This window comes from Saimiri boliviensis, chromosome X (genome assembly GCF_048565385.1).
Source record: "Saimiri boliviensis isolate mSaiBol1 chromosome X, mSaiBol1.pri, whole genome shotgun sequence".
Lineage (NCBI taxonomy): Eukaryota > Metazoa > Chordata > Mammalia > Primates > Cebidae > Saimiri > Saimiri boliviensis.
This window is the reverse complement of record NC_133470.1, coordinates 52,844,410-52,871,631: the sequence shown is the minus strand read 5'-3', so window position 1 is coordinate 52,871,631 and position 27,222 is coordinate 52,844,410. Positions and strand designations below refer to the sequence as shown.

The 27,222-nt window shown below is 43.1% G+C and overlaps 1 pseudogene; it reads right to left on the bottom strand.

The window, feature by feature from the left end:
* Window positions 1-223: 223 nt before the first annotated feature.
* Window positions 224-27,222, bottom strand: part of LOC101046166 (ribosome biogenesis protein BMS1 homolog) — a 70,838-nt pseudogene continuing 43,839 nt past the window's right edge.

Genomic DNA, 27,222 nt, shown 5'->3' with positions numbered 1-27,222 from the left:
TCTCTCTTCTGCCTCCCTCTTGCATTTTTAAATTCCCTTAAACTGCATTGGGCCCAGCTGGATAATCCAGAAGAATCTCAAAGTCAGTGGGTTCACAACCTCAATGCCATTTACCACCCTGATTCCCCTTTGCCATGTAAGGTGGCATATACGAGCACATATATGAATATATGTTAGAAGTAGATGCTAGAAGTTGCAAAGAAAAATGAGTATTGGGACAAAGGATCTTTCAGCAATGCAGTTTTTACTCCTGGACGGCAGGAAGGGTACCCTCACTAGCCATCATGCCACAAGAGTACAATGAACAAAGGAAAACAGACAAATTTATTCCTTACGCATTTGGGGTCGTCCTTATTGCTGTATCTGATCTCCGTTGGCTGGAGACAGACCTCACAATCTAAACTAAAACACGACTGGCTGACAACTTAACACTTTTTAAAACAAGTAAAGGCAATGGAGAGCTGGAACATGCCTGTGAGCATGTCCAACACAGATATCTTGGTTAAAGTACAAGGATATAGAATATACTACGTGCCTATAAGCATGGCATGTCTAACGACTACATAGGATAGGGCTTAACAAAGTTATTAGCATACTTATTCTCTAACAAGAAAGGAAACTTAAAAAAAAAAATTTCTACTTCCCACAATATAACACCCTAGGTCCTGGGGATTAGGAAGTGGTCATCTTTAGTGGGTGCTATTCTGCTGACCACAGACCCCTTCTCATGTTCTCCTTCCATCCCACATGACAGTAGGCACCTAGTGAGAATGATATGATTCTTGCTAACTGGCAGAGCAGGAGCATCACCATCTTGGACATTTGACATTTTTAATTGAAACACTGGGCTTATCCCTGTTAAATTTAATTTCAGTTTGGGCTCACAATGTCACCTTATGGATATACATTTTAAAACTTTATTCATCAAATTACCCCTGCAGCTTTGCAAATTCTTACATATCTGATTAACATGCTTTAAAAAATAACCCATGAAGACTGAAGAACAAGCAGGGAATCACGGCCTCAGACCTGCCACAACGGTGTGCAAGTGAGTCTCCCCAAAAGTCATTCTCTCTTGTCTGGGCCCTGCTAACAGGGAGCATTGTGACATACCACTAGGCTCAGCATCGAGGTAATGTGACTCTTCTTGCTGCCTGGGCCCTACTTACAAAAGAAATTGTGACATACTACTAAACCAAGAACTCAGATGATGTGACTTATGTCCCTGAGGCTGGGTGAATCCCTCCATGGCAGTGCGTTTGGCAGCTCCAGTCTGATCTCTTAAGGAGGTTGACAGGATGGCCTCCAAATGCCAGGATTCCCAGAGGACCAACAAAGATAAAGAAAGCTCAGGCGGAGCCTTGATAACACTAGATCCAGCACCTTCTGCCAGGATTCTGCCCACAAAGGGGATGGTTACAAGAGGCCTAGTTGTCCAGCTATGGATCTCGTGCAGCCCCCTATCCCGTGACTACCTTACCCTCCCTTATCTGCCTCTCCCTGCTACAGAACCGCTGTCAATTTTTTTCTGATTTTACCAGGAAGGTCCCTGATAGATTTGAGCCATCTTCTGGTTCAGTTCTGAAGTAGCAGAGCTTCATGGTGCTGTTTGGTTTCTCTTGAGATCCTCCTGTGTGCTGGGGACAGCAATATGTCACAATTCCTCCTGTTGGCAAGGCGCTTGTAGAAGAAAAGAATTACGTCACCTAGGCGCTGCGTTCAGTACTATCTTTCTAAGAGCAGGGCCCATTCACAGGAGTCATATATACTAAATTCTTGGCCCAGGTATGCGTCACAATTTGTAAACTGAACCCAGTCTGGAGAGTCAAATCATCAATGGAACTTTCCAAAAGTGTTATTGTAAAATATACATTTGTCCAACAAGTGAGTGATTTGACACACTATATCTAGAATAATTCCCTGATCCACAAACCTCTTCATCCTAAATAGAAGGAAATCCAAAAATAGAAATAGAAGTTATTTGTTATGACCAATCAACCCATACTCTTTTTTCTTAATAGTCTATATCATGTTTTATCGTTTTTAATTGAATTTTCCCAAAATTTAACAATTTTACAGGTCTATGGTTTTCCAACTATTTTCTTTTCCTCTTTTTGGATATCAAGACATTTGTCTCTCTCTAGTCTTTATGGTTTCTCAAAGATTAACAACAGGGGCTCTGAGATCATCAGGCTTCAAATGAAATATAATTCATTTGAGCTTTTAAGACTTAAATTCATTTAAAAACATTCACTTTTACCATCTTTGGCTACAGTTTCCAGTTTTTAACTTGCAATATACTTTCAAGTTTGAAAGCAATTATCCCTACTGCTAATAATAATGTATATAGTGCTTGTTTTTTGAAAGAGCTTTACAATTTCTCAAAAATCTTGCAAAATAGGTTAGATAGAAATTAATATACCACTATCCCATTTTTTATAGATAAGGAAACTGAAGCACAGAGCAATTAAAATTATTTGCCCAAGGTAAAGAGCTACAATGAACCAAAATCAATTGCAGTTTAGGGCTCTTTTCTTTTTCTGAGATGGAGTTTCACTCTTGTTGCCCAGGCTGGAGTGCAATGGTGGGATCTCGGCTCATGGTAACCTCTGTCTCCTGGGTTCAAGCAATTTTCCTGCCTCGACCTTCTGAATAGCTGGGATTATAGGCATGTGCCACCATGTCTGGTTAATTTGCATTTTTAGTACAGACACGTTTCTCCATGTTGGTCAGGCTGGTCTCGAACTCCCAACCTCAGGTGATCACCTGCCTCGGTCCCCCAGTCGCGAGCCACTGCACCTGGCCTAAGGGCTCTTTTTATAAGGCCATGTGGATCTTAAATACAAAATTTCTCAGGATTGCACATAAAATTTTCTCTGCTAAAAATTGGTTTTTTCATTAGCGGTTCACAGGAGTTAAGAAAGGTGTAGGGGGCCAGATGTGGCGGCTCATGCCTGTAATCCCAGCACTTTGGGAAGCTGAGGCAGGCAGATCACAAGGTCAGAAGTTTGAGACCAGCCTAGCCAATATGGTGAAACCCCATCTCTACTAAAAATACAAAAGTTAGCCGGACGTGGTGGTGGGCACCTATAGTCACAGCTACTAGGGAGGCTGAGGAAGAAGAATCGCTTGAACCCGGAAGGCAGAGGTTGCAGTGAGCCAAGATCTTGCCATTGCACTCCAGCCAGGGCAACAGGGCGAGACTCCATCTCAAAAAAAAAAAAAAAAAAAAAAAAGATGCCGGGCATGGTGGCTCATGCCTGTAATCCCAGCACTTTGGGAGGCTGAGGTGGGTGGATCACCTGAAGTCAGGAGTTCGAAACCACCCTGACCAACAAGGTGAAACCCCATCTCTAAAAAAAAAAAAAAAGAAAAAAAAAGAAAGAAAGGTTTAGGGGTGGAAAGAAGTGGGAGTATCTATAAAAGATCTATAAAAGGAGAACATGATAGATCATGTAGTGATGAAAATATTTGGTACTTTGACTGTACCAATGTCAATACCCTGGTTGTAAAATTGTATTATAGTTTTGGAAGATATTGCCACTGGGGGAAACTCAGTAAGTGGTACATCAGATCAATATTATTATTTATTATAACTGTATAAATCTAGAATTATCTGAAAATAAAAAGTTCCATTCAAAAAACTACCTATCAGGTACTATGCTTATTACCTGGATGAAGAAATAATTTGTACATCCAACTCCTGTGACATGCAACTTACCTATACAGCAAACCTACACACATACCCTGGAACCTAAAATAAAGGTTATAAATAAATGAATAAGTAATAAATAATTGATATTTCTTTTCTTTTTTTTTTTTTGAGACGGAGTTTCGCTCTTGTTACCCAGGCTGGAGTGCAATGGCGCGATCTCGGCTCACCACAACCTCCGCCTCCTGGGTTCAGGCAATTCTCCTGCCTCAGCCTCCTGAGTAGCTGGGATTACAGGCACGCACCACCATGCCCAGCTATTTTTTTTGTATTTTTAGTAGAGACGGGGTTTCACCATGTTGACCAAGATGGTCTCGATCTCTTGACCTTGTGATCCACCCGCCTCGGCCTCCCAAAGTGCTGGGATTACAGGCTTGAGCCACCGTGCCCGGCCGATATTTCTTTTCTAAACCAAGTTCACTTTTAAGAACCTTACTTAAAGTGAATAGGAAGGTTTGGGTAAATTAAAACAAAACAAGATCACGTATAGAAGCTTTGAAATCCAACACAGAGGTCTTCAATTGTGGGATAAGTTCCATCAATAAAAGCTTCAAAACAAGCCATGAAGATCCTTAAAAAACAAAAAAGAGCTCCCGAGATTCTTATTCCTAGAGAAACGAAACCAGTCAGGACAGTGTAGAAAACAAAATTAAGTCATGAAAAGTCACCTCAAAAAGAAGCACTAGAACCACCAAAGCTTTTCTTTCCTCAACACCACCATACACTTTACTGCAATCCTCAACTTAGAGAAAGATTGAGTGTGTGTGTATGTCACCTTCAACCTGATATTCACATACACATTTCAAAAGCTTCCCCAAAAAAGCCTTTTTTTCTTTTTTCCTACTCACCAAGTGCCTGAAGTGTCAAGCATTTCCTGTTTCTCCCAGCTGTAGGACTTCCAATTAGGAAAACGTTCAGTCAGCGTCTAGAGCAGGTCTGGTTAAGAAGGATGAGCTCATCGCTTTCAGATGCACACCTGATCCTCAAGAAGCTGCCCCTCCTCCAGCAAGCAGATCTTTGTTATGTTTAAAGTGACACCCACAACCTGTACAACCACTTAGCCAGAGCCAAAATAAGTCCTTCCTTATACATGCCTAGTGCCATGGAATCATTTTCTGGTCTAGCCACCTCACACAGCCACTGAACAAAGGTGGCAGAGGCAACAGCTGCTGCTGCTGCTGCTACTATGGCTTTGTCAGAGAACTTCATTTTCAGCTAGAATGGAGGTCAAGTCCTTCACCACTGCCCTGGAAACACTGCACTGTTTGTTTCAACAGCCCCTTGCCCACAGTCAGATCTTACCAGAATCATGCCTTCTTTCAGAATGTACAACCATTTTCCTGAACCGAAAATGCAACATCTCAACATCTGCCTTATTCCATTTGCCCTATCTAAAAGTTAAATTAGCCAAGGCGGCTAAATGTACTGTATGTATTTAGAGCTAACATGTTCCCACTCAGGTTTGCCCTCAGTTTTACTACCTCTAAGAAAACATTTACTCGGCCGGGCGCGGTGGCTCATGCCTGTAATCCCCGAACTTTGGGAGGCTGAGGCGGTTGGATCACAAGGTCAGGAAATCGAGACCCTCCTGGCCAACAGGATGAAACCCTGTCTCCACTAAAATACAAAGAATTAGGCGGATGTGGTGGCACGCACCTATAATTCCAACTACTCAGGATGTTGAGGGAGGGTAATGGCTTGAACCCAGGAGGCAGAGGTTGCAGTGAGCCAAGATCATGCCAGTGCACTCCAGCCTGGGTAACAGAGCAAGACTCCATCTCTAAATAACTAAATAAGAAAACACTGGCCAGGCGCGGTTGCTCATGCCTGTAATCCTAGCACTTTGGGAGGCTGAGGTGGGTGGATCACCAGAGGTCAAGAGTTCAAGACCAGCCTGGCCATCATGGTGAAAGCCCATCTTCAAAAAAAAAAAAAAAAAAAAAAGTATAAAAAAAAAGAAAACATTTACTCTGCCATAGCTGTTTATTTATTGGTAAAGCATCCAGTAATCCTAACACAGAGATGTGTAAACTTCACTTCATGTCAAAATAGTATAGTAGTGGCCAGGCCCAGTGGCTCACACCTGTAATCTCTCAGCACTTTGGGAGGCCAAGGTGGGTGGATCACCTGAGGTCAGGAGTTCAAGACCAGCCTGACCAATATGGTGAAACCCCATCTCTAATAAAAATACAAATATTAGCCTGGTACGGTGGCTCACACCTATAATCCCAGCACTTTGGGAGGCCGAGGTGGGCAGATCACAAGGTCAGGAGTTTAAGACTAGCCTGACCAACATAGTGAAATCCCATCTCTACTAAAAATAGAAAAAATAGCCAGGTGTGGTGGCACACATCTGTAATCCCAGCTACTCGGGAGGCTGAGGCAGGAGTATCGTTTAAATCCAGGAGGCAGAGGTTGCAGTGAGCCAAGAGCATGCCACTGCACTCAGCCTGGGCAACAGAGTGAGATTTCATCTAAAAAAAGAGAAAAAAAACTTAGCCAGGTGTAGTGGCATGCATCTGTAGTCCCAGCTACTTGGGAGGCTGAGACAGGAGAATTGCTTGAACCCGGGAAGTGGAGGTTGCAGTGAGCTGAGATCATGCCACTGCACTCCAGCCTGGGTGACAGAGACTCTGTCTCAAAACAAAAACAAAAACAAAACACACACACACACACACACACACACACACGCAAAATGCTGGTAAAAATATCTTCAATCAGAAGTACATGGGTTCCAAACAGTCATTCAACAAACATTCATGTACACCTATTACATGCAAGTATCTCTGATAGGGTGCTGTACTGGGCTTTGGATAACAACAACACAAAAATCTAAGAAGAACTCATCCCACCTTAGTCTTCCCCTGGACCTTTGCAGTATTTTTACTTCATTCATGACAAGCTTCTAATACACTAACAGGCTGTCTAAGGAGAATCAATCAAGTTAATTAGTGGTTACCTTTGGTGAGGGACTTGTAATCAATAAGGGGAAACTCAGGGTCGAACTAATTTACTAATTTTTAATTTGCCAGATGGTGGTTACAAAGATGTTTACTATATTACTCTTTTAAATGTCTTACATAATACATAATAAAATTTAAAAAAAAAACAGAACCGTGAATCAAAGGAAAAGAGAGAGGCCAACCCATGAGATGGGAGAATATATTTGTTAATAATTACTCTGATAAGGGGTTCATATCCACAATATATAAAGAACTCCTGCCGGGCACGTTGGCTTACACCTGTAATCCCAGAACTTTGGGAGGTAAGCTAATCACTTGAGGCTAGGAGTTGGAGACCAGCTTGGCCAACCTGGTGAAACTTCATCTCTACTAAAATGAAGAAAAATTACTTGGGCATGGTGGCGCACATGTGTAATCCCAGCTACTTGGGAGGCTGAGGCAAGAGAATGCTTCCCTTTAACCCAAAAAGCAGAGGCAAAAGAATGCTTCCCTTGAACCTGGGAAGCAGAGGTTGCAGTGAGCCAAGATCATGCTACTCAACTCCAGTCTGGGTGACAGAATAAAACCCTGTCTCAAAAAAAAAAAAAAAAAAAAAAAAAAAAAAAAAAAAAAACTCCTACAAGTCAACAACAATAATTAAAAAAATAAACAAATGGGCCAGGCTCAGTGGCTCACACCTGTAATCACTACACTTTGGGAAGCCGAGGTGGGCAGATCAGGAGGTCAAGAGATTGAGATCATCCTGGCCAATATGGTGGAACCCTGTCTCTACTAAAAATTAAACAAATTAAAAAATAAAATTAGCCAGGTGTGGTGGTGTGTGCCTGTAGTCCCAGCTACTCGGGAGGCTGAGAAAGAAAACTGCTTGAAAGTGGAAAACAGAAGTTGCAGTGAGCCAGGAGAGCGCCACTGCACTCTAGCCTGGTGATAGAGCAAGACACCATCTCAAAAATAAATAAAATAAAATAAAATAAACAAAGGCACAGTGGCTCATGCCTGTAATCCCAGCACTGTGGGAAGCCGAGGTGGGCAGATCACTTGAGGTCAGGAGTTCGAGACCAACCTAGCCAACATGGTGAAACCCCATCTCTACTAAAAATACAAAAATCAGCTGGGCATGGTGGCACGCGCTTGTAATCCCAGCTACTTGGGATGCTGAGGCAGAAGAATCACTTGAACTCAGGAGGCGGAGGTTGCAGTGAACCGAGATAGCACCACTGCACTGAAGCCTGGGCAACAGAATAAGATTCTGCCTCAAAAATAAATAAATAAATAAACAAAGGACTTGAACAGACATTTTTTCAAAGAAGATATACCAATGGCCAATGGGCCAATGAACACAGGAAAAGACGCTCAAGATCACTAACGATTAGAGAAAATAAATCAAAATCACAGTGAGATATCACCTCATACTTATTAGTATGACTACTGTCAAAAAAACAAACAAACAAAAAACAGTGGCCGGGCATGGTGGTTCACAACTGTAATCGTAGCACTTTGGGAGGCCAAGGTGGGCAGATCACCTGAGGTCAGGAGTTTGAGACCAGCCTGATCAACAAGGAGAAACCCCATCTCTACTAAAAATACAAAATTAGCCATCTGTGGTGGTGCATGCCTGTAATCCCAGCTACTCAGGAGGCTGAGGCAGGAGAACTGCTCGAACTTGGAAGGTGGAGGTTTGCAGTGAGCTGAGATCATGCCAGCTTGGCAACAGAGTGAGACTCTGTCTCAAAAAAATAAAATAATAAAATAAAGAGAACTAACTAAAACACAAAGTAGGGTCTGATGCTGCTCACCTGTAGACCTAACCAACCAGGAGGCTGAGGTGGGAAGGAATTACTTGAATCCAGGAGTTTGAGTATAGCCTGGGCAACATAGCAAGAGACCATCTCTTAGTCTGATCAGTATAAGGTATTAAGTGATCAACACTCTAAATTCAAATTCAAACAATATGCTACTTTTCTCATTTCCAAAAACAATTCAAAACTTATTGGTGACATTTGTTGAAAAAGACTAATAAGCATCAAATTCATTACTCTTTTTTTTTTTTTTTTTTTGAGACGGAGTTTCGCTCTTGTTATCCAGGCTGGAGTGCAATGGTGCGATCTCGGCTCACCGCAACCTCCGCCTCCTGGGTTCAGGCAATTCTCCTGCCTCAGCCTCCTGAGTAGCTGGGATTACAGGCACGTGCCACCATGCCCAGCTAATTTTTTGTATTTTTAGTAGAGACGGGGTTTCACCATGTTGACCAGGATGGTCTCGATCTCTTGACCTCGTGATCCACCCGCCTCGGCCTCCCAAAGTGCTGGGATTACAGGCTTGAGCCACCGCGCCCGGCCAAATTCATTACTCTTAACTGAACAGTTTCATACAACTGAAGAACCTATTATATTCAGGGCAGCTAATATACTTCTAGAGGCAGGAAATAGAAAGTAAGTAATGGCCAGGCACAGTGGCTCATGTCTGTAATCCCACTTTGGGAGGCTGAGGTGGAAAGATAGCTTGAGCCCAGGAGTTTGAGGACCAGCCTGGGCAACATGGTGAAACCCCATCTCTACAAAATGTACAAAATTTAGCCAGGCATGGTGACATGCACCTGTAGTCCCAACTACTTGGGAAGCTGAGGTAAGAGGATCACTTAAGTCCAGGAGGTGGAGGCTGCAGTGAACTATGATCCAGCCATTGAACTCCAGCCTGGGCTACAGAGTGAGACCTGGTTTCCAAAAAAAGTAAATATCATTATAAAAGTTTGCTGAAAGATAGAAAGAAAGGAAGGAAAAAGGAAAGGAAAAGAAAAAGGGAAGAGAAGGAGAGGGAAGGGGAGGGGAGGGGAGGTCAGGAGTTCAAGACCACACTGGCCAACATGGTGAAACCCTGTCTCTACTAAAAATACAAAAAAAATTAGGTATGGTGGCATGTACTATAATCCCAACTGTTCGGGAGGCTGAGGCACAAGAATTGCTTGAACCTGGTAGGCAGAAGTTGCAGCGAGGTGAGAACGCGCCATTGCACTCCAGCCTGGGGACAGAGCAAGACTCCATCTCAAAACAAACAAACAAACAAACAAACAAACAAAAAAAACTAAGAAGTAATCTTCAGAGGAAGAAATGCACTTAACTTAGTTGTAAGGATTAAGTGAGTTACTGTATGCAAAGCGCTAAGCATAGTTCCTGCCACATGGTATTGGTCAACAAGTTATTTAGACTTTCTCTACTGTCTATTTTCCCTGCATTTCCCTCCTATACCAACATAACCAAAATGAGTTAGACTGTGTTTTTGTTTTTCTCTGCACTAGAGTTAGAGTGTTTTTAACACAAACATGAACACTATTTGAAATAACTGTATACACTTTACAAAGTAATTTATAATCACTATGTTTTAAAACTTAATTCAATGAAGGGAAAAAGAAAACTGAAATTTAGAGTGCCTATTACATTATGGCTACTGTGCTAAGAACTGACATCTATCACTTCATTTAATTTGTTCAGGTTGGTTATTATTATCCTAATCTCACAGATAAGGGAAGTGAAGTTCAAAAATATTTAGTAATTTGGCCAGGCTTTGGTGACTCATGTCTGTAATACCAGAATTTTCCGAGGCTGAGGTGGGTGGATCATTTGAGCCCATGAGTTTGAGACCAGCCCTAGCCAACATGGTGCAACCCAGTCTCTACTAAAAATACAAAAAATACAAATATGTTTTTTAAGAAATACAAAATATGAACCAGGCATGCTAGCACATGCCTGTAGTTCCAGCTATTCAGGAGGCTGAGGTGGAAGGATCACTTGAAACCCAGGAGGTGGAGGTTGCAGTGAGCCAAGATTGTGGCACTGCACTCCAGCCTGGGGAACAGAGTGAGACTTCATCTCAAAAAAATAAATAAAATATAGTAAAAAATAAATAAAATTTATATGGAGAGGCATAGGCCCTAGAAGTATGTATTATAGACATCAGTAAGTACACTAAACACTGAGCTGTCTAAAGCTGAATTTTTAAATTATAAAGTCTCTTACTTCAAGTCTGTAAAATAAACGATGTTTCCTTAGACCTACTGGGTACCAGGAAAGGTGAAAATCCAATGCTAAAATGACATTTCCTCTCCCTGGGGTTCCCTTAACACTGAAGGAACACAAAGAATTCCCATTTGTTCATAAACACCCTTCTGGTCTTCATTGACCATGAGTAAAGATAAATAAGGAGTTGAAAGAAATGACAAAAGAGAATCAAAGAACTTATTTTCTTTTGGCGCTATAGAGCTCTGACCGGGGTCAACATCCAGGACAGGATGTACCATCAAAGAAAATGGATCTACACAGAGAAATAAAAGCTGAGCCCAGGTCAGAAATGAAACAGTGGCATACAAATAAGTTCTGTTTCCATACAGAATGCATTTTTCTATAAACTCTACCCATGAGGCTGGGTGCAGTAGCTCACACCTGTAATCCCAGCACTTTGGGAGGCCGAGGTGGATCTTCTGAGGTCTGGAGTTTGAGACCAGCCTGGCCAATATGGTGAAACCCTGACTCTACTAAAATTACAAAAATTAGCTGGGCATGGTAGCACACACCTGTAGTCCAAGCTACCTGGGAGGTGGAGGTGGGAGAATCGCTTGAACCCAGGAGGCACAGGTTGCAGTAAGCCAAGTTCACACCACTGCACTGCAGCCTGGACCACAGAGCAAGACTCTGTGTCAGAAAAAAAAAAAAAAAAAAAAACAACCAACTTTCACATCCCAGAAAAAATGAACCTACATGCAGGTCACAACAAAATGAAAATATATTTTACAAGAGTACAATATAGGCTGGGCACGGTAGTTCACACTGTAATCCCAGCACTTTGGGAGGCCGAGGCGGGCAGATCACCTGAGGTCAGAAGTTCGAGACCAGCCTGGCCTACATGGTGAAACCCCGTTTCTACTAAAAATACAAAAATCAGCCAGGCGTGATGGTAATCCCAGCTACTTGAGAGGCTGAGGCAGGAGAATTGCTTGAAACTGGAAGGTGGAAGTTGCAATGAGCCAAGATCATACCACTGCATGCCAGTCTAGGTGAAAGAGTAAAACCCCGTCTCAAAAATACATAAATAAATAAATAAAAATGCAAATATATGCTGGGCGTGGTGGTGCATGCCTGTACCCCACTTACTCAGGAAGCTAAGGCAGAATTCTTGAACCCCAGAGGTAAAAATTGCAATGAGCAGAGATCTTGCCACTGCACTTCAGCCTGGGAGACATGGCCGGCATGGTGGCTCACACCGGTAATTCCAGCACTTTGGGAGGCCGAGGTGGGCGAATCACCCGAGTTTGGGAGTTTGAGACCAGCCTGACCAACATGGAGAAACCCTGTCTCTACTAAAAATACAAAAAAAAATTAGCCAGGCATGGTGGCACATGCCTGTAATCCCAGCTAACCAGAAGGCTGAGGAAGGAGAATTGCTTGAAACCAGGAGTCAGAGGTTTAAGTGAGCCAAGATTGCACCATTGCACTCCAGCCTGGGCAATAGGAGCAAAACTCTGTCTCAAAAAAAAATCTATTTGGCTGGGCATGGTGGCACACACCTGTTATCTCAGTACTTTGGGAGGCCAAGACAGGAGGATCACTTGGGCTCAAGAGTTTGAGACCAGCCTTGGCAACATGGTGAGACCCCAGCTCTACAAGAAATACAAAAAATTAGCCAGGCAGGGTGACACGTGCATCTGGTCCCAGCTACTCAGAAGGCTGAAGTAGGAGGACTGCTTGAGCCCAGGAGGTCAAAGCTGTAGTGAGTGGTGACTGTGCCACTGCACTCCAGCCTCTTTTTTTTCTTTTGAAGACAAAGTCTCACTCTGTTATCCAGGCTGGGGTGAGTGACACGATCTTGGCTCACTACAACTTCCACCACTCAGGTTCAAGTGATTCTCCTGCCTCAGCTTCCTGAGTAGCTGGGACTACAGGTGCATGTCACGACAGTTAATTTTTGTATTTTTAGTAGAGACAGTTTTGCCATGTTGGACAAGCTAGTCTTGAACTCCTGACCTCAGGTGATCTACCCGCCTCAGCCTACCAAAGTGCTGGGATTATAGGTGTAAGCCACCTCACCCACCTGGCCTACCAGCCTCTTTTTTTTTTTTTTTTTTTTTGAGACCCTGTCACCCCTACCAAAAAAAAAAAAAAAGAATATTTTTACTATAAAGAGATTTGAAACAAGTCAAAATAAGAAAAAAATTGCATATGTCAAAACAAAGATAGGCAAAGACATGAACAGTTAGAAATATGACTATCTTGAAAACCCCAAAGGGCTGGGTGTGGCGGCTCACACCAGCACTTTGGGAGGCTGAGGCGGGAGGATCACCTGAGGCCAGGAGTTTGAGACTAGCCTGGCCAACATGGTGAAACCCCATCTCTACTAAAAATACAAAAAAGTTAGCTGGGAGTGGTGGTGCGTGCCTGTAATCCCAGCTACTTGGAAGCCTAAAAGGGAAGAAGCAACTATTTGGAAGTCCCAGCTATTCCAGAGGCTGAGGTGGAAGGATTGCTTGAACCCAGAAGGTGGAGGTTACAGTGAGCCAAGATCATGCCACCGTACTCTAGCCTGGGCCACGGAGCAAGACTGCAAGACTCTTACTCAAAACAAACAAACAAACAAACAAAAAACGCTAAAATAATCAAATAAAAAACTATAATTAACAAAAGGATTTATCAAGGTTATCATTGATGGGCATTTGGGTTGGTTCCAAGTCTTTGCTATTGTGAACAGTGTCTCAGTAAACATACATGTGTATGCGTCTTCATAATAGATTGATTTATAATCTTTTGGGTATATACCCAGTAATGGGATTGCTGGGTCAAATGGTATTTCCATTTCTAGATCCTTAAGGGATCGCCACACTGTCTTCCACAATGGTTGAATTAATTTACACTCCCACCAACAGTGTAAAAGCATTCCTATTTCTCCATAGCCTCTCCACCAACCCAAATGCCCATCAATGATAGACTGAATAAAGAAAATGTGGCACATAATACACCATGGACTACTATGCAGTGATATAAAAAAAGATGAGTTCATGTCCTTTGCAGGGACATGGGTGAAACTGGAAACCATCATTCTCAGCAAACTGACACAAGAACAGAAAACCAAACACTGAATGTTCTCACTCATAAGTGAGTGTTGAACAATGAGAACACACGGACACAGGGAGGGGAACATCACACACTGAGGCCTGGGAGGTAGGGGGACTAGGGGAGGAATAGTAGGGGATGGGGGGATTGGGGAGGGACAGCATTAGGAGAAATACCTAATGTAGATGACAGGGAAATGGATGTAGAAAACCACTACCATGGTATGTGTATATCTACGTAACAAACTACACGATCTGCACGTGTACCCCAGAACTTAAAGTATAATAAATAAATACCTAAACTTAAAAAAATCCTTGGAACACCAAATAATAATAGTAATAATAATAATAATAATAATAAAGGATTTAGTGGCTCACACCTGTAATTCCAGCACTTTGGGAGGCCGAGGAGGATGGATCACTTGAGGTCAGGAGCTCGAGACCAGCTAGGCCATGGTGAAACCTCATCTCTATTAAAAATACAAAAATTAGCCACATGTGGTAGCACACACATGTAGTCCCAGCTACTGGGGAGGCTAAGGTGGAAGGACAGTTTGAGCCCAGGAGGTCAAAGTTGCAGTGAGCCATGATTGCACCACTGCACTCCAGCCTGGGTGATACCCTGTCTCAAAAAACAAACAAAAAAACATGTATGGTATTGGTCCAGGAATAAACAACTGAAAAGAACAGAGACATTCAAAAGTGAACACATGCAGGCTGGATGCAGTGGCTCATGCCTGTAATCCCAGCACAATCCCTCATGCCTGTAATCCCAGCACCCAAGGCGGGTGGACCACTTGAGGTCAGGAGTTCAAGACCAGCATGGCCAACGTGGTGAAAACCCGTCTCCCTTAAAAATACAATAAATTTTAGCAGGAGTAGTAGCATGCACCTGTAGCTCCAGTTACTTGAGAGGCTGAGGCACAGAATCGCTTGAACCCAGGAGGCAGATGTTGCAGTGAGCTGAGATAGCGTCATTGCACTGCAGCCTGGGCAACAAGAACGAGACTCCATCTCCAAGAAAAAAAAGAAGGAAACACATGCATACATACCTACATACATACATGGTGGATATATGGCAATTGAGAACATGATGAAGATAAGATTTCTTATCATTAAATATTAGATATTTGGCTGGGTGCGGTGGCTAACACCCGTACATTAAAGATTAGATATTTGGCTGGGCGCGGTGGCTAACACCCGTAATCCCTACACTTTGAGAGGCCCAGGCAGTGGATCACAAAGTCAGGAGTTTAAGACCAGCGTGGCCAAGATGGCAAAACCTCATCTCTACTAAACATACAAAAATTAGCTGGGCAAGGTGGTGGGCACCTATAATCCCAGCACTGGGGAGGCTAAGGCAGAGAATCACTTGAACTCGGGAGGTAGAGTTTGCAGTGAGCCAAGATCGCGCCACTGCACTCCAGCCTGGGTGACAGAGTTAGACTCCATCTCTCTCTCTTTTTTTTTTTTCTAGTTAGACTCCATTTCAAAAAAAAAAAAAAAAAAAAAAAAGGAAAAAAGGATATTCAACAAATACGCCTGGGTCAGCTGCATATTTGTGTTGAAAAAGAGTAAAAGAGAACCTCCAAAAACATACAAAAATAAATTTCAAATCAATTAAAGAGCTAATTATATTAAGCTAGTAAAGAGTTAGAATAAATATAAAATATTTTTATAATTTTGAGATGGAGAGCCTTCTTAAGCAAGCCTCCAAACCCAGAAACCATTAAGAAAAAAGACAGATATAAAATTTTAGCACATCAAAAGACCCTATAGATAATGCAACAGATTTTAGAAAATATGTGCAGTATGTGAAACATACAGGGAAACAGAGAGAGCTCCTATTAGTTAAAAGATAAAAGTAGGGAGAGGTGTGGATAGTTAATGGGTACAAAAGAAATAGAAAGCCGCTATGGTGGCTCATGCCTGTAATCCCAGTACTGTGGGAAGCCAAGGCAGCAAATCAGTTGAGGTCAGGAGTTTAAGACTAACTAGCCTGGCCAACGTGATGAAACCCTGTCTCTATTAAAAAATTTTAAAAATTGGCCGGGCACGGTGGCTCAAGCCTGTAATCCCAGCACTTTGGGAGGCTGAGGCGGGTGGATCATGAGGTCAAGAGTTCGAGACCATCCTGGTCAACATGGTGAAATCCCGTCTCTACTAAAAATTCAAAAAATTAGCTGGACATGGTGGCGCGTGCCTGTAATCCCAGCTACTCAGGAGGCTGAGGCAGGAGAATTGCCTGAACCCAGGAGGCGGAGGTTGCAGTGGGCCGAGATCACGCCATTGCACTCCAGCCTGGGTAACAAAAGCGAAACTCTGCCTCAAAAAAAAAAAAAAAAAAAAATGGGCAAGTGTGATGGCTCATGCCTATAATCCCAGTACTTTGGGAGGCTGAGGCGGGAGGATCATCTGAGGTCGGGAGTTCAAGACCAGCCTGACCAACATGGAGAAACCCTATCTCTACCAAAAATACAAAATTAGCCTGGTGTGGTGGCACATGCCTGAAATCCCAGCTACTCGGGAGGCTGAGACAGGAGAATTGCTTGAACCCGGGAGGCGGAGGTTGCCGTGAGCAGAGATTGTACCACTGCACTCCAGCCTGGGCAACAAGAGCGAAACTCCATCTCAAAAATGAAAAACACACACACACACACACACATATATATATATATATATATATATATGTACACACATATAAATTAGCCAGGCATGGTGGCACCCACCTTTAATCCCAGCTACTCTAGAGGCTGAGGCACAAGAATCACTTGAACCTTTGAGACAGAGGTTGCAGAGCCGAGATCACACCATTGCACTCCAGCCTAGGTGACAGAGCAAGACTCTTTCTCAAAAAAAAAAAAAGAGTGAATGAATAAGAGGGAGTATTTGATAGCACAAATGGGTGATTACAGTCAATAATTTAATTGTACATTTAAAAATAACTACCAATATAATTGAATCGTTTATAACACAAACAATGAATGCTTGAAGGGATGAATTTCCCATTTTAAATGTTGTGATTATAATGCATTGCATGCCCATATCAAAACATCTCATGTACTGAATAAATACAGATACCTACTACACATCCACAAAAAATAAAATATTTTAAAAAAAATAAAGCCAGGTATGGTGGCTCACACCTGTAATCCCAGCACTTTGGAAGTTGAGGCAGGCAGATCACTTGAGGTCAGGAATTCCAGACCAGCCTGGGCAACATAGCGAAACCCTATCCCTATAAAAATATAAAAATTAGCTGGTCATGATGGCTCAGACTTGTGGTCCCGGCTACTCAGGAGGCTGAGGTGGGAAGATCACCTCAGCTTGGGAAATTGAGGCTGTAGTCAGCAAGATCACTCCAACCTGGATGATGAAGAGATCTGTCTGAAAAAAAAAAAAAAAAAAGGCTCAGCACAGTGGCTTACACCTGTAATGCCAGCACTTTAGGAGGCTGAGACAAGAAGATCACTTGAAGCCAGAAGTTCAAGAACAGCGTGGCCAACATGGCAAAAGCCATCTCTACTAAAAATATAAAAATTACTTCAGCCAGGCGTGGTGGCTCACACCTGTAATCCCAGCACTTTGGGAGGCCAAGGCGGGCAGATCACTTGAGGTCAGGAGTTCAAGACTAGCCTGGCCAACATGGGGACACCCCGTCTCTACTAAAAACACCAAAAAGTAGCCAGGCAAGATGACAGGCACCTGTAATCCCAGCTACTCAGGAGTCTGACGCAGGAGAATTGCTTGAACCCAGGAGGCAGAGTTTGCAGTGAGCCAAGATCATGCCATTGTACTCCAGCCTGGGCAACAAAGTGAGACTGTCTTAAAAAAAAAAATTACTTCCATTTCCATTTATGTATCCTCAGCAAACTAACACAGGAACGGAAAACCAAACACCACGTTTTCACTTATAAGTAGGGGCTGAACAATGAGAACACATGGACACAGGGAGGGGAACAATACTCACTAGGATCTGTGTGAGGGTAGGGAAAACCACAGGATAAACAGCTAATGCACACGGGGCTTTATATGTAGGTAATGGGTTAATAGGTGCAGCAAACCACCATGGGACACATTTATGTAACAAACCTGTCCATCCTGCATGTGTATCCAGGAAATTAAAATTTAAATTAAAAAAAAACACAAAAATTATCTGGGCATGGTGGCAGCTGCTTATAATCCTGCCTCCTTGGGAGGCTGAGGCACGAGAACCACTTGAAGCTGGAAGGCAGAGACTGCAGTGAGCTGAGATCACGCCACTGCACTCCAACCTGGACAACAGAGTGAGGCTCTGTCTCAAAAAATTATAATAATTTTAAAAATGTTTTCAGAGAATAAATGTAGCTTTGATACAAAAAGAAAAACTAAAAAAGGTGGGAGGGGGAGGGGCGAGAATGGGAGGAAAAAAGCCCAGTTACAAAATAAGCAAAGAATAAGCAATTCCACTGAAAGAAATACCGCCAATAAAGAAAAAAAGATGTTCAGACTACTTCTGTCTCTTTCTCTTTCTCTCTCTGACTCTCTCTCTCTCTCTCTTCCTTTGTTCCATGTCAGTCTTTCTCCTCTAGGATATTTTTTTCCTCTCTCTCTCTCTCTCTCTCTCTCTCAGAAGCTCTTTTGGAGGTTTATCTTTCTAGTTCTCTATTAATCAATTTATTTTTTGTAATTTCAAAAAAAAAAAACGTTCAAACTCACAATTTGGAAAAAGCAAATTAAACAGTTTTTGGTCCCTTAGTAAAAATGTACAAAATTGATAATACCCAAGTACTGGCAGGTATGTAGAGATATTGGCGCTTTCATAAACTGCTGGTGTAATGCAGCCCACATGGTACATAGCCTGTATGAAGGGCACCTTGGCAGTATCTATCAAAATTGAAAATATGCAAATCTTTTAACTAACAAGAATAAGTCTCCGCAGGTATACTAGATGCAAATAATGATAATACTTATAAGGGATGTTCATTTTAGTGTTGCTGGTAACTGCAAAAATATAGGATAACTTTAATGTCCATGGATAAAGTTAAACAGTTAACAGTGAAATAAATTTCAGTAATTCAAACTGAATTACAGTCAGCTGTTAAAAAGGATGTACTTACAGGATCTCAAAGGCACTGATAAGGTTTTTTTTTAAAGCGGTAGAACAACATACATTGTCATTTCCTTTATGTAAAAAAAAACATAATAATAGGTATATAAATTATAGAAAAAGAAAACCCTGTCTCTACTAAAAATATAAAAATTAGCTGGGCAAGGTGGTGGGCGCCTGTAACCTCAGCTACTCAGGAGGCTGAAGCAGAAGTATTGCTTGAACCCTGGAGGTGGAGGTTGCAGTGAGCTGAGATCACACCACTGAACTCCAGCCTGAGCAACAACAGCAAAACTCCATCTCAAAAAAATTTAAAAAATAGGCCCGGCATGGTGGCTCACGCCTGTAATCCAAGCACTTTGGGAGGCCGAGGTGAATGGATCATCTGAAGTCAGGAGTTTAAGACCAGCCTGGCCAACATGGTGAAACCTCATCTCTACTAAAAACACAAAAATTAGCCAGGTTTGGTGGTGGGCACCTATAATCCCAGCTACTCGGGAGGCTGACACAGGGAAAATCGCTTGAACCCGGGAGATGAAGATTACAAATGAGCTGAGATTGGGCCACTGCAATCCGGTCTGAGTGACAGAACGAGAATCCATCTCAAAAAATTAATGAATAAAAATAAATACATAAAATGAGATCACTTGTCTTTTCTTTTTAGCAACAGTGTCTCACTCTCCCTCTGCCACCCAGGCTGGAGTACAGTGGAATGATTTAGCTCACTGCAACCTCAAACACCTGGGCTCAAGGGATCTTCTCAGCTCAGCCTCCCAAGTACCCAGGACTGCAGGCACATGCCGCCAGGCCCAGCTAATTTTTTTAAACTTTTGGTAAAAAATTAGCCAGGGCTGGGCACAGTGGCTCACATCTGTAATCCTAGCACTTTGGGAGGCTGAGGTGGGTGGATCACCTAAGGTCAGGAGTTCGAGACCAGCCTAGCCAACAGGGTGAAACCCTATCTCTACTAAAAATACAAAAATTAGCTGGGCGTGCTGGCACACGCCTGTAGTCCCAGCTACTCGGGAGGCTGAGGCACAAGAATCCCCTGAACCCAGGAGTTGGAGGTTGCAGCGAGCCAAGATTACACCACTGCACTCCAGCCTGGTAACACAGTGAGACTCTGTCTCAAAAAACAAAACAAAACAAAACAAAAAAAAACTCTAGGCTTTAGTTTCCTCAATTAAAATGAATGGAATGGACTGATTGACCTCTATGTATTCTAATAAGTCTAGAACTGATTATCAATACTTCATTAGTGGTCTTTATCATTCTCACTTAGGTTTTTTGGGGTTCTTTCTTTTTTTCAGTAGAAACAGGGTCTCATTCTGTTGGCCGGCTGGTCTTGAACTCCTAGCCTCAGCAATCCTCCTGCCTTAGCCTCCCAAAGTGCTGGGATTACAGACATAATCTTGCTTAGATTTTTAAGGAAGCCATTTACAAAGATATAAAATTTGGGGGTGGGACATGGTGGCTCACGCCTATAATCCCAGCACTTTGGGAGTCTGAAGCAGGTCAATCATCTGAGGTCAGGAGTTCAAGACCAGCCTGGCCTGCATGGTGAAACCCCATCTCTACTAAAAACACAAAAAATTAGCCAGGCATAGTGGCAGGCACCTGTAATCCCAACTACTCGGGAAGCTGAGGCCAAGAGTGAAACTCCATCTCAAAAAACAAACAGGTCAAGTGCAGTGACTCATGACCAGAATCCCAGCACTTTGGAAGGCTGAGGTGGGTGGATCACCTGCAGTCAGGAGTTCAAGATCAGCCTGGCCAACATGGTGAATCTCCGTCTCTACTAAAAATACAAAAATTAGCTGGGTGCGGCAGCACACACCTGTAATCCCAGCTACTCGGGAGGCTGAGGCAGGAGAATTGCTTGGACCTGGGGGATCAGAGGTTGCAGTGGGCCGAGATGGCACCACTGCACTCCAGCCGGGGTGACAGAGCGAGACTCTGTGTCAAAAAACAAAAAATAATACAAAGATATAAAATTTGAATTTCAACTAGAAAATCATATTATGGCCTTGAGAATATAGAATGAAAAAAAAAACCTCTACACAAATATATATAAACATGTGACACATACATCCATTTTTCCCAATATAAAAAAACTACAGTATGAAAATATGTTTGACTAAATGCCTTAAAGTCTGTTGTAATAACATTTCCCCTATATTTGAATACAGATAACCATTTCCACTACTAAAATGATCACTTGCTGGAAGCTTTTACAAAATGTGTAATTGCTTGTTACAACTATTTTCCCAAACACAATTACACACAGCAGGAATATGATAATTTACTAAATTCTCTATGTAAAAATACAAACTTCATATTTACCATAATGCTAACATTTACATTAGTTTCTTCTCATATGTAGTGTAAATATCTGGGGGAGAAAATCTATGAATAAAAAACAGATACCACTATCCATTTATACCTTCCAAGTCCCACCCAGAATTCTGGTCTCCTGGCCAATTCCACATGCAACCTCTCCCCACTTCCTCCATACCAAGACTCCCTTCCTCTCTACAAAAAAAAAAAAAAGAAATTCTTAGTGTCTTAAAATCAAATAAATTTCCAACACCAATCTCTAATCTACCATTACTAGCTACCATTTACTAGCTCAATAACTTTTGGTAACTTCCTGAATTTTTTAAGCCTCAGTTTTCTTATCTTCAAAACTTAAAGGAACTAGTACCAGCTGCAAAGCAGAATACTATTATAAGATAAAATGAAATAATGTGCCTGGCACATTAATAATCACTCAATGAATGTTAGCTACTATTACTATTGCCTCAAGACTGTTGTAACATTTATTTACGTATTTATTTATTTTGAGACAATCTCACTTTGTTGCCTAGGCTGGAGTGTAGTGGCATGATTTTGGCTTGCTGTAAACTCTGCTTCCTGGGTTCAACCAATTCTCCAGCCTCAGCCGCCCAAGTAGCTTGAATTACTGACATGTACCACCATGCCCAGCTAATTTTTGTATTTTTACTAGAGATGAGGTTTTGCCACGTTGGCCAGGCTGGCCTCGAGCTCCTGACCTCAAGTGATCCACCTACCTCAGCCTCCCAAATTGTTGAGATTACAGGCCTGAGCTACCGCGCTGGGTCCATATTTATTTATATTTACAGTAAAAGAGTACTAAAAAAGACAATTAGGACCAGCTCATGCCTATAATCCCAGCACTTTAGGAGGCTGAGGTGGAAGGATCGCCTGAGCCCTGGAGCTTGAGATCAGCATGGGCAACATAGAGATCCTGTCTCTAGAAAAAGTATAAAAATTAGCCAAGCACCTATAGTCCCAGCTCCTGGAGTGGGTAAAAAGCAAGAGGATTGCTTAAACCTAGGAGACTGAGGCTGCTGTGAGCTGTGATTAAGCCACTGCACTCCAGCATGGGCGATAGAGAACTCTTTTTTTTTTTTTTTTTGAGACGGAGTTTCGCTCTTGTTGCCCAGGCTGGATTTTTTTTTTTTTTTTTTTTTTAAAAAGGGCTTAAATTTTGAACTGACCAGTAAATTTTCTCCTCAAACTTCCATTCTTTTATCTCTTCTGAGAAACTTACGATGTGCTTCATTAATGCAGCACAGTTTAGAGTTTGCTTAATACTTTGTAACTGGGAAAATTATTAGGCTGGGCACAGTGGCTCAAGCCTGTAATCCAAGCACTTTGGGAAGCCAAGCTGCCAAGGCAAGAGGATTGATGAGTAGCCAGACCACCCTAGGCAACATAGCAAGACCTCATCTCTACAAAGAAATTTTAAAAATTAGCTGGGCGTGGTTGCATGCACTTGTGGTCCTATCTACTCAGGTGGCTGAGGTGGGAGGACAGCTTGGGTCCAGGAGGTTGAGATGACAGTGAGTTGTGATGACACCACTGCACTCCAGCCTGGGCAACAGAGCGAAATCCTGTCTCAAAAGAAAAAAAAAAAAAAAAGAAAGAAAGAAAAGAAAAGAAATATTCTTCAGGAGGCTGAGGTAGAAGAAGCGCTTGAACCTGGGAGGTGGAGGTTGCAGTGAGCCAAGATTGTACCACTACACTCCAGCCTGGGCAACAGAGCAAGACTCCATCTCAAAAAAAAGAAAATTCTCACTTTGGGAGGCTGAGGTGGGAGTATCACTTAAGCCCAGGAGTTTGAGACCAGCCTGGCAACATAGCAAAACTCCATCTCTAAAAATAAATCAGCTGGGCATGGTGGCCCTCACCTGTAGTCCTAGCTCTATTCAGGAAACAGAGGTATGAGGATGGCTGGAGCCTATGAGGTTGAAGTTGCAGTGAGCCACGATCTTGCCGCTGCACTCCGGCCTAAACTAAATAACACAGTGAAACCCTGTTGCAAAAAAAAAAAAAAAAAGAGAGAGAGAGAGAGAATTCATTGTCTTGTCAACAACTATATAAATTCTTCAGGGCCAGAACTTTGTCTCATACTTTCATGTTCACATAATGTGCTTATCACATTGTAAGTATTTTTTTCTCTATTGGTCTGCCCTCGTAGGGTCTGAGCGATTTCAAGGGAAGTTCTACCTGTATTTGTATCCTGAAGTCTTTGTAATCAGACACAAAATAAGTCTCAATAATTTTTTTTTTTGTTTGAGGCGGGGTCTTGCTCTGTAACCCAGGCTGGAGTGCAGTGGCAGGATCTCAGCTTACTGCAACCTCCGTCTCCCAGGTTCAAGTGATTCTCCTGCCTCAGCCTCCCAAGTAGCTGGGAATACAGGGGCCCTCCACCACAGCCAGTTAATTTTATATTTTTATTAGAGATGGGGTTTCACCATGTTGTCCAGGCTGGTCTCGAACTCCTGACCTCAGGTGATCCACCCGCCTCAGCCTCCCAAAGTGCTGGGATTATAGGAATGAGCCACCTCACTCAGCCAAGTTTCAGTAAATAGTAAGTGGATAAATGAATTAATCTTTTTTCCCTGCAGAGCCTTACACAGTACTTTACACATAACAGGAATTCAGTAAACCTTGTTATTTGAGTCATGCAGAAATCTTTTGGGCTCAATCACCACACAAAGCTTTGTGTTGCCTCAGAAAATCACTTCTACTTTAAAGTTTAGCTGCTGACATTACAAATTAGGTTTTACTCTAACATGTATGAAATAAACGGGTTCAGTGACTAACCGCATCAAGACCAGCTCAAATTAAGAAGAATTTTAAAAGTCATTCTTTTTTTTTTTTTTACACAGAGTTTCGCTCTTGTTGCCCAGACTGGAGTACAGTGGCAGAATCTCGGCTCACTGCAACCTCCACCTCTTGGGTTCAAGTGATTCTCCTGCCTTAGCCTTCGTAATAGCTGGCATTGCAGGCACGATCACACCTGGCTGATTTTGAATGTTTTTAGTAGAGACGGTGTTTTATCATTTTGGCCAGGCTGGTCTCAGGCAATCTGCTCGTCCTGGCCTCCCAAAGTACTGGGATTACAGGTATGAGCCACTGTGCCCAGCCAAAAAGCCATTATTCTAATTAATGCATTTGTGAACCTCAACATGAAAAAATCCAGTTACATAATCAAGAGAGGTTATCCTTTCAAATTTATACCTACAAAAGTTAGAAAAATGATCAGAAAGCTTTTATCTGTTGATTGAAATAACCCAGCAAAGTGGTCCACATCTGTTTCCAGAAAACAGTCCTTAAGACTCAAAGACTAGATGCTTTCCCCCTCACTGATTTTAACTCCTGAGAGACACCTTTTATTTCAACATTGAGACATTCAAAACATGTTCTGTCTCCCCCCCAAAAAAAATCTCATTTATTTCTTAAAAGGCAAATAACTTGATAGGCACGCTTTGGGAACAAATAGGTTTTACATTCAAACAACACTATCCCTAGATTTAGTGTTCAGCTTGCTGCTGCAATTAAAAAAAAAAAATGGTTTTTAAGTTATATTTGTGGAAGGTTTAAGTGTCGTATTTCACATTTTTTCACCATATCACCTAAACTGATTTTGCTTTGCATATATTTTATAAGTACACTGTAAAGGAATTATACAGTTGAATGAGTCTGGGAAGAAACGTCATCTTAGCACACACCCCCTTCTTCCAACTCAATAAGCTTCAGGGAAAGCAAACTTTATTATTATTTTTTTTTTTTGTCTTAAGAATTGTTCTCTCCCGCCCCCTCCCCACCCTGAGCTTTATTTTAGAGCAGCAATCGAACCACTTGTAGTTTCTCAGCCAAAAGGACCTTCCCAACTAATACTAATTCACCAGGACTCTCCTTTCGCATCTCAGAGTGTCCGCGAGGTATTTTCCCGGAAAGAGGAAAAGGAGGCGGTGACGGTCTGGGACACCACCATTCCCGCCACGCCATTTAGGACCCAGGTCCTGGGGCGCGGTCCCCAACTAGCGTCAGGCAGAGCCCGGGGATCTGTAAAGATAGTATCGCTTCTCCTCCCTCCACTCCCCTAACCAGTGAAAAGCAAACTGGGCCCAACCAGACTGTTCTTCCCACTTCTTTCCCAGTGTAGCCTGGCCCCTTTATGCAGTTCCGAGTCTCCGTAAACACCCTGCTCCCAACACACACCCCTCCACGCTCCAGCCCGCGCCCCTTGAACCCCACTACACCCGGGTCTCTCCCCGGACCTCCCAGCAGCTCCTGCCCTCCCCGCGTGCCCCAGACCAGACCGGCGTCGCGTCCCTGTCCCCACAGGACCCAGGTCTTTCCCCACACGTCACACTCAGGTCCATTCCTCCCGCGACCCAACCTTCCCCACACCCCCTCCCCAGGCGCTACCCCCTGCACTCCGTTACCCGCGGCCCCGCCCCCCGAGGATGTCGCGCTCACCGCTCCTGCCGCAGCAGACTTAACCGCCGCGGCTGCTATAGCTACAGGGAGCCAAGGCAACCAGCTCTCGCAACACTTTCCTTGGCTACAGCGAGAGCAGACGAGAAGAGACTGTCGCAAGAAAGTCAGACTGGAAACTGCGAAGTGTAGCTCCCGATAGCACTGTTTAAAAAAAATGGCGTCCTCAAGGCGTTTCACGGGTGGCCGGGAAAGGGTTGGAGGTGGGGCGAGGGCGAGGATGAAGCTTAAGCTGGCCGGGAGTTGGAAAACCATTGCAGGCGGAACCGTCCCTTGGGGCTGAGGAAACAGCATGGCAGATCCTACGCTGGGGTAACTTTAGGGATATGGCCTTCTTTTCCCAGTTGCCTCGAACTTAGAGCAGCGTCGCCTTTAGCTGAAGGTTCGTTTCCCAGCATTTTCCTTCTGCAGGCGGACTAGCTGGAGACAGAGAGGGCAAGCCAGAAATTGACCTTCCCATCTCATTCCCTTCCATCAACAACTTTTCATCCGTTTTTTACCCACCGTAGTTTGTGCAATGTATTTGGCTTCATAGAAACGTTTGTCCACGGGTGCCTTGCCTCATCAGTTCGCCCCACCAATATAGGAAGTCACTAAAAAAAATAATTGTGTTTGACCTTGGATGCAGAAGGGAACCGCGTTGGTGTGTGATTTGAACTTTGCACTTGCTTCCTGCCCTGTGGCCACGTCCCCCTTACTTGGTGATTCTCATCACTTACTTGTAGGGCTTTTTCTCTCTGCTCTCAAACAACTATAAAAGCAGCCTAATTAAACAGCATCTACAACAGAAGGTGGATTTAAAGAACACTGGTCAGCCGGGCGCTGTGGCTCAGGCCTGTAATTCCAACGCTTCGGGAGGCTGAGGTGAAGACTGAGCACAAACGTTCAAAACCAGCCTGGCCAACATAGCCCAATCCCGTCTAAACAAAAAATACAAAAAGGAGCCGGGCGTGGTGGTGCGTGCCCGTAGTCCCGGCAACTCGGGAAGATAAGGTGGGAGAATCCCTTGAGCCCTGGAGGTGAAGGTTGCAGTGAGCTATGATCACACCACTGCCCTCCCTCCCACCTAGGCGACAGAGCAAGACGCTGCCTCAAGAGATCAAAATGTCATTTCAACATGTAACCAGTCTTAAGTTATTAATGAGATAGCTCGCATTCTTTTTTTCGTACTAAGTTTCCAAAATTTGGTGTTTATACTTACAGCACATCTCATTTCGGACTGGGCTCATTTTAAGAGCTCAATAGAACCATGCAACTAGTAACCACAGTATTGGACAGCACAGACCTAGACTCTAGAGTAGTGAATGAGCACTCCAGATGGCTGGGGGAGTCGTATCATTGGTGTGTGTGGTTTATGTAAAAGAAAGCCTTAAAACTGCTAAATCACATGGCTGCAGAGGCTAGGCAAGTGACAACAAAAGATGACCTGACATAAGGACTAGGACCCACTAGAGTACAGACTCCTATCTAAAAGAGCTGCTTTTAAAACACAGTGATGCCAAACAAGGTACCTGTGAGCAGGACATAACAGCTAACTGTGGCCAATGTA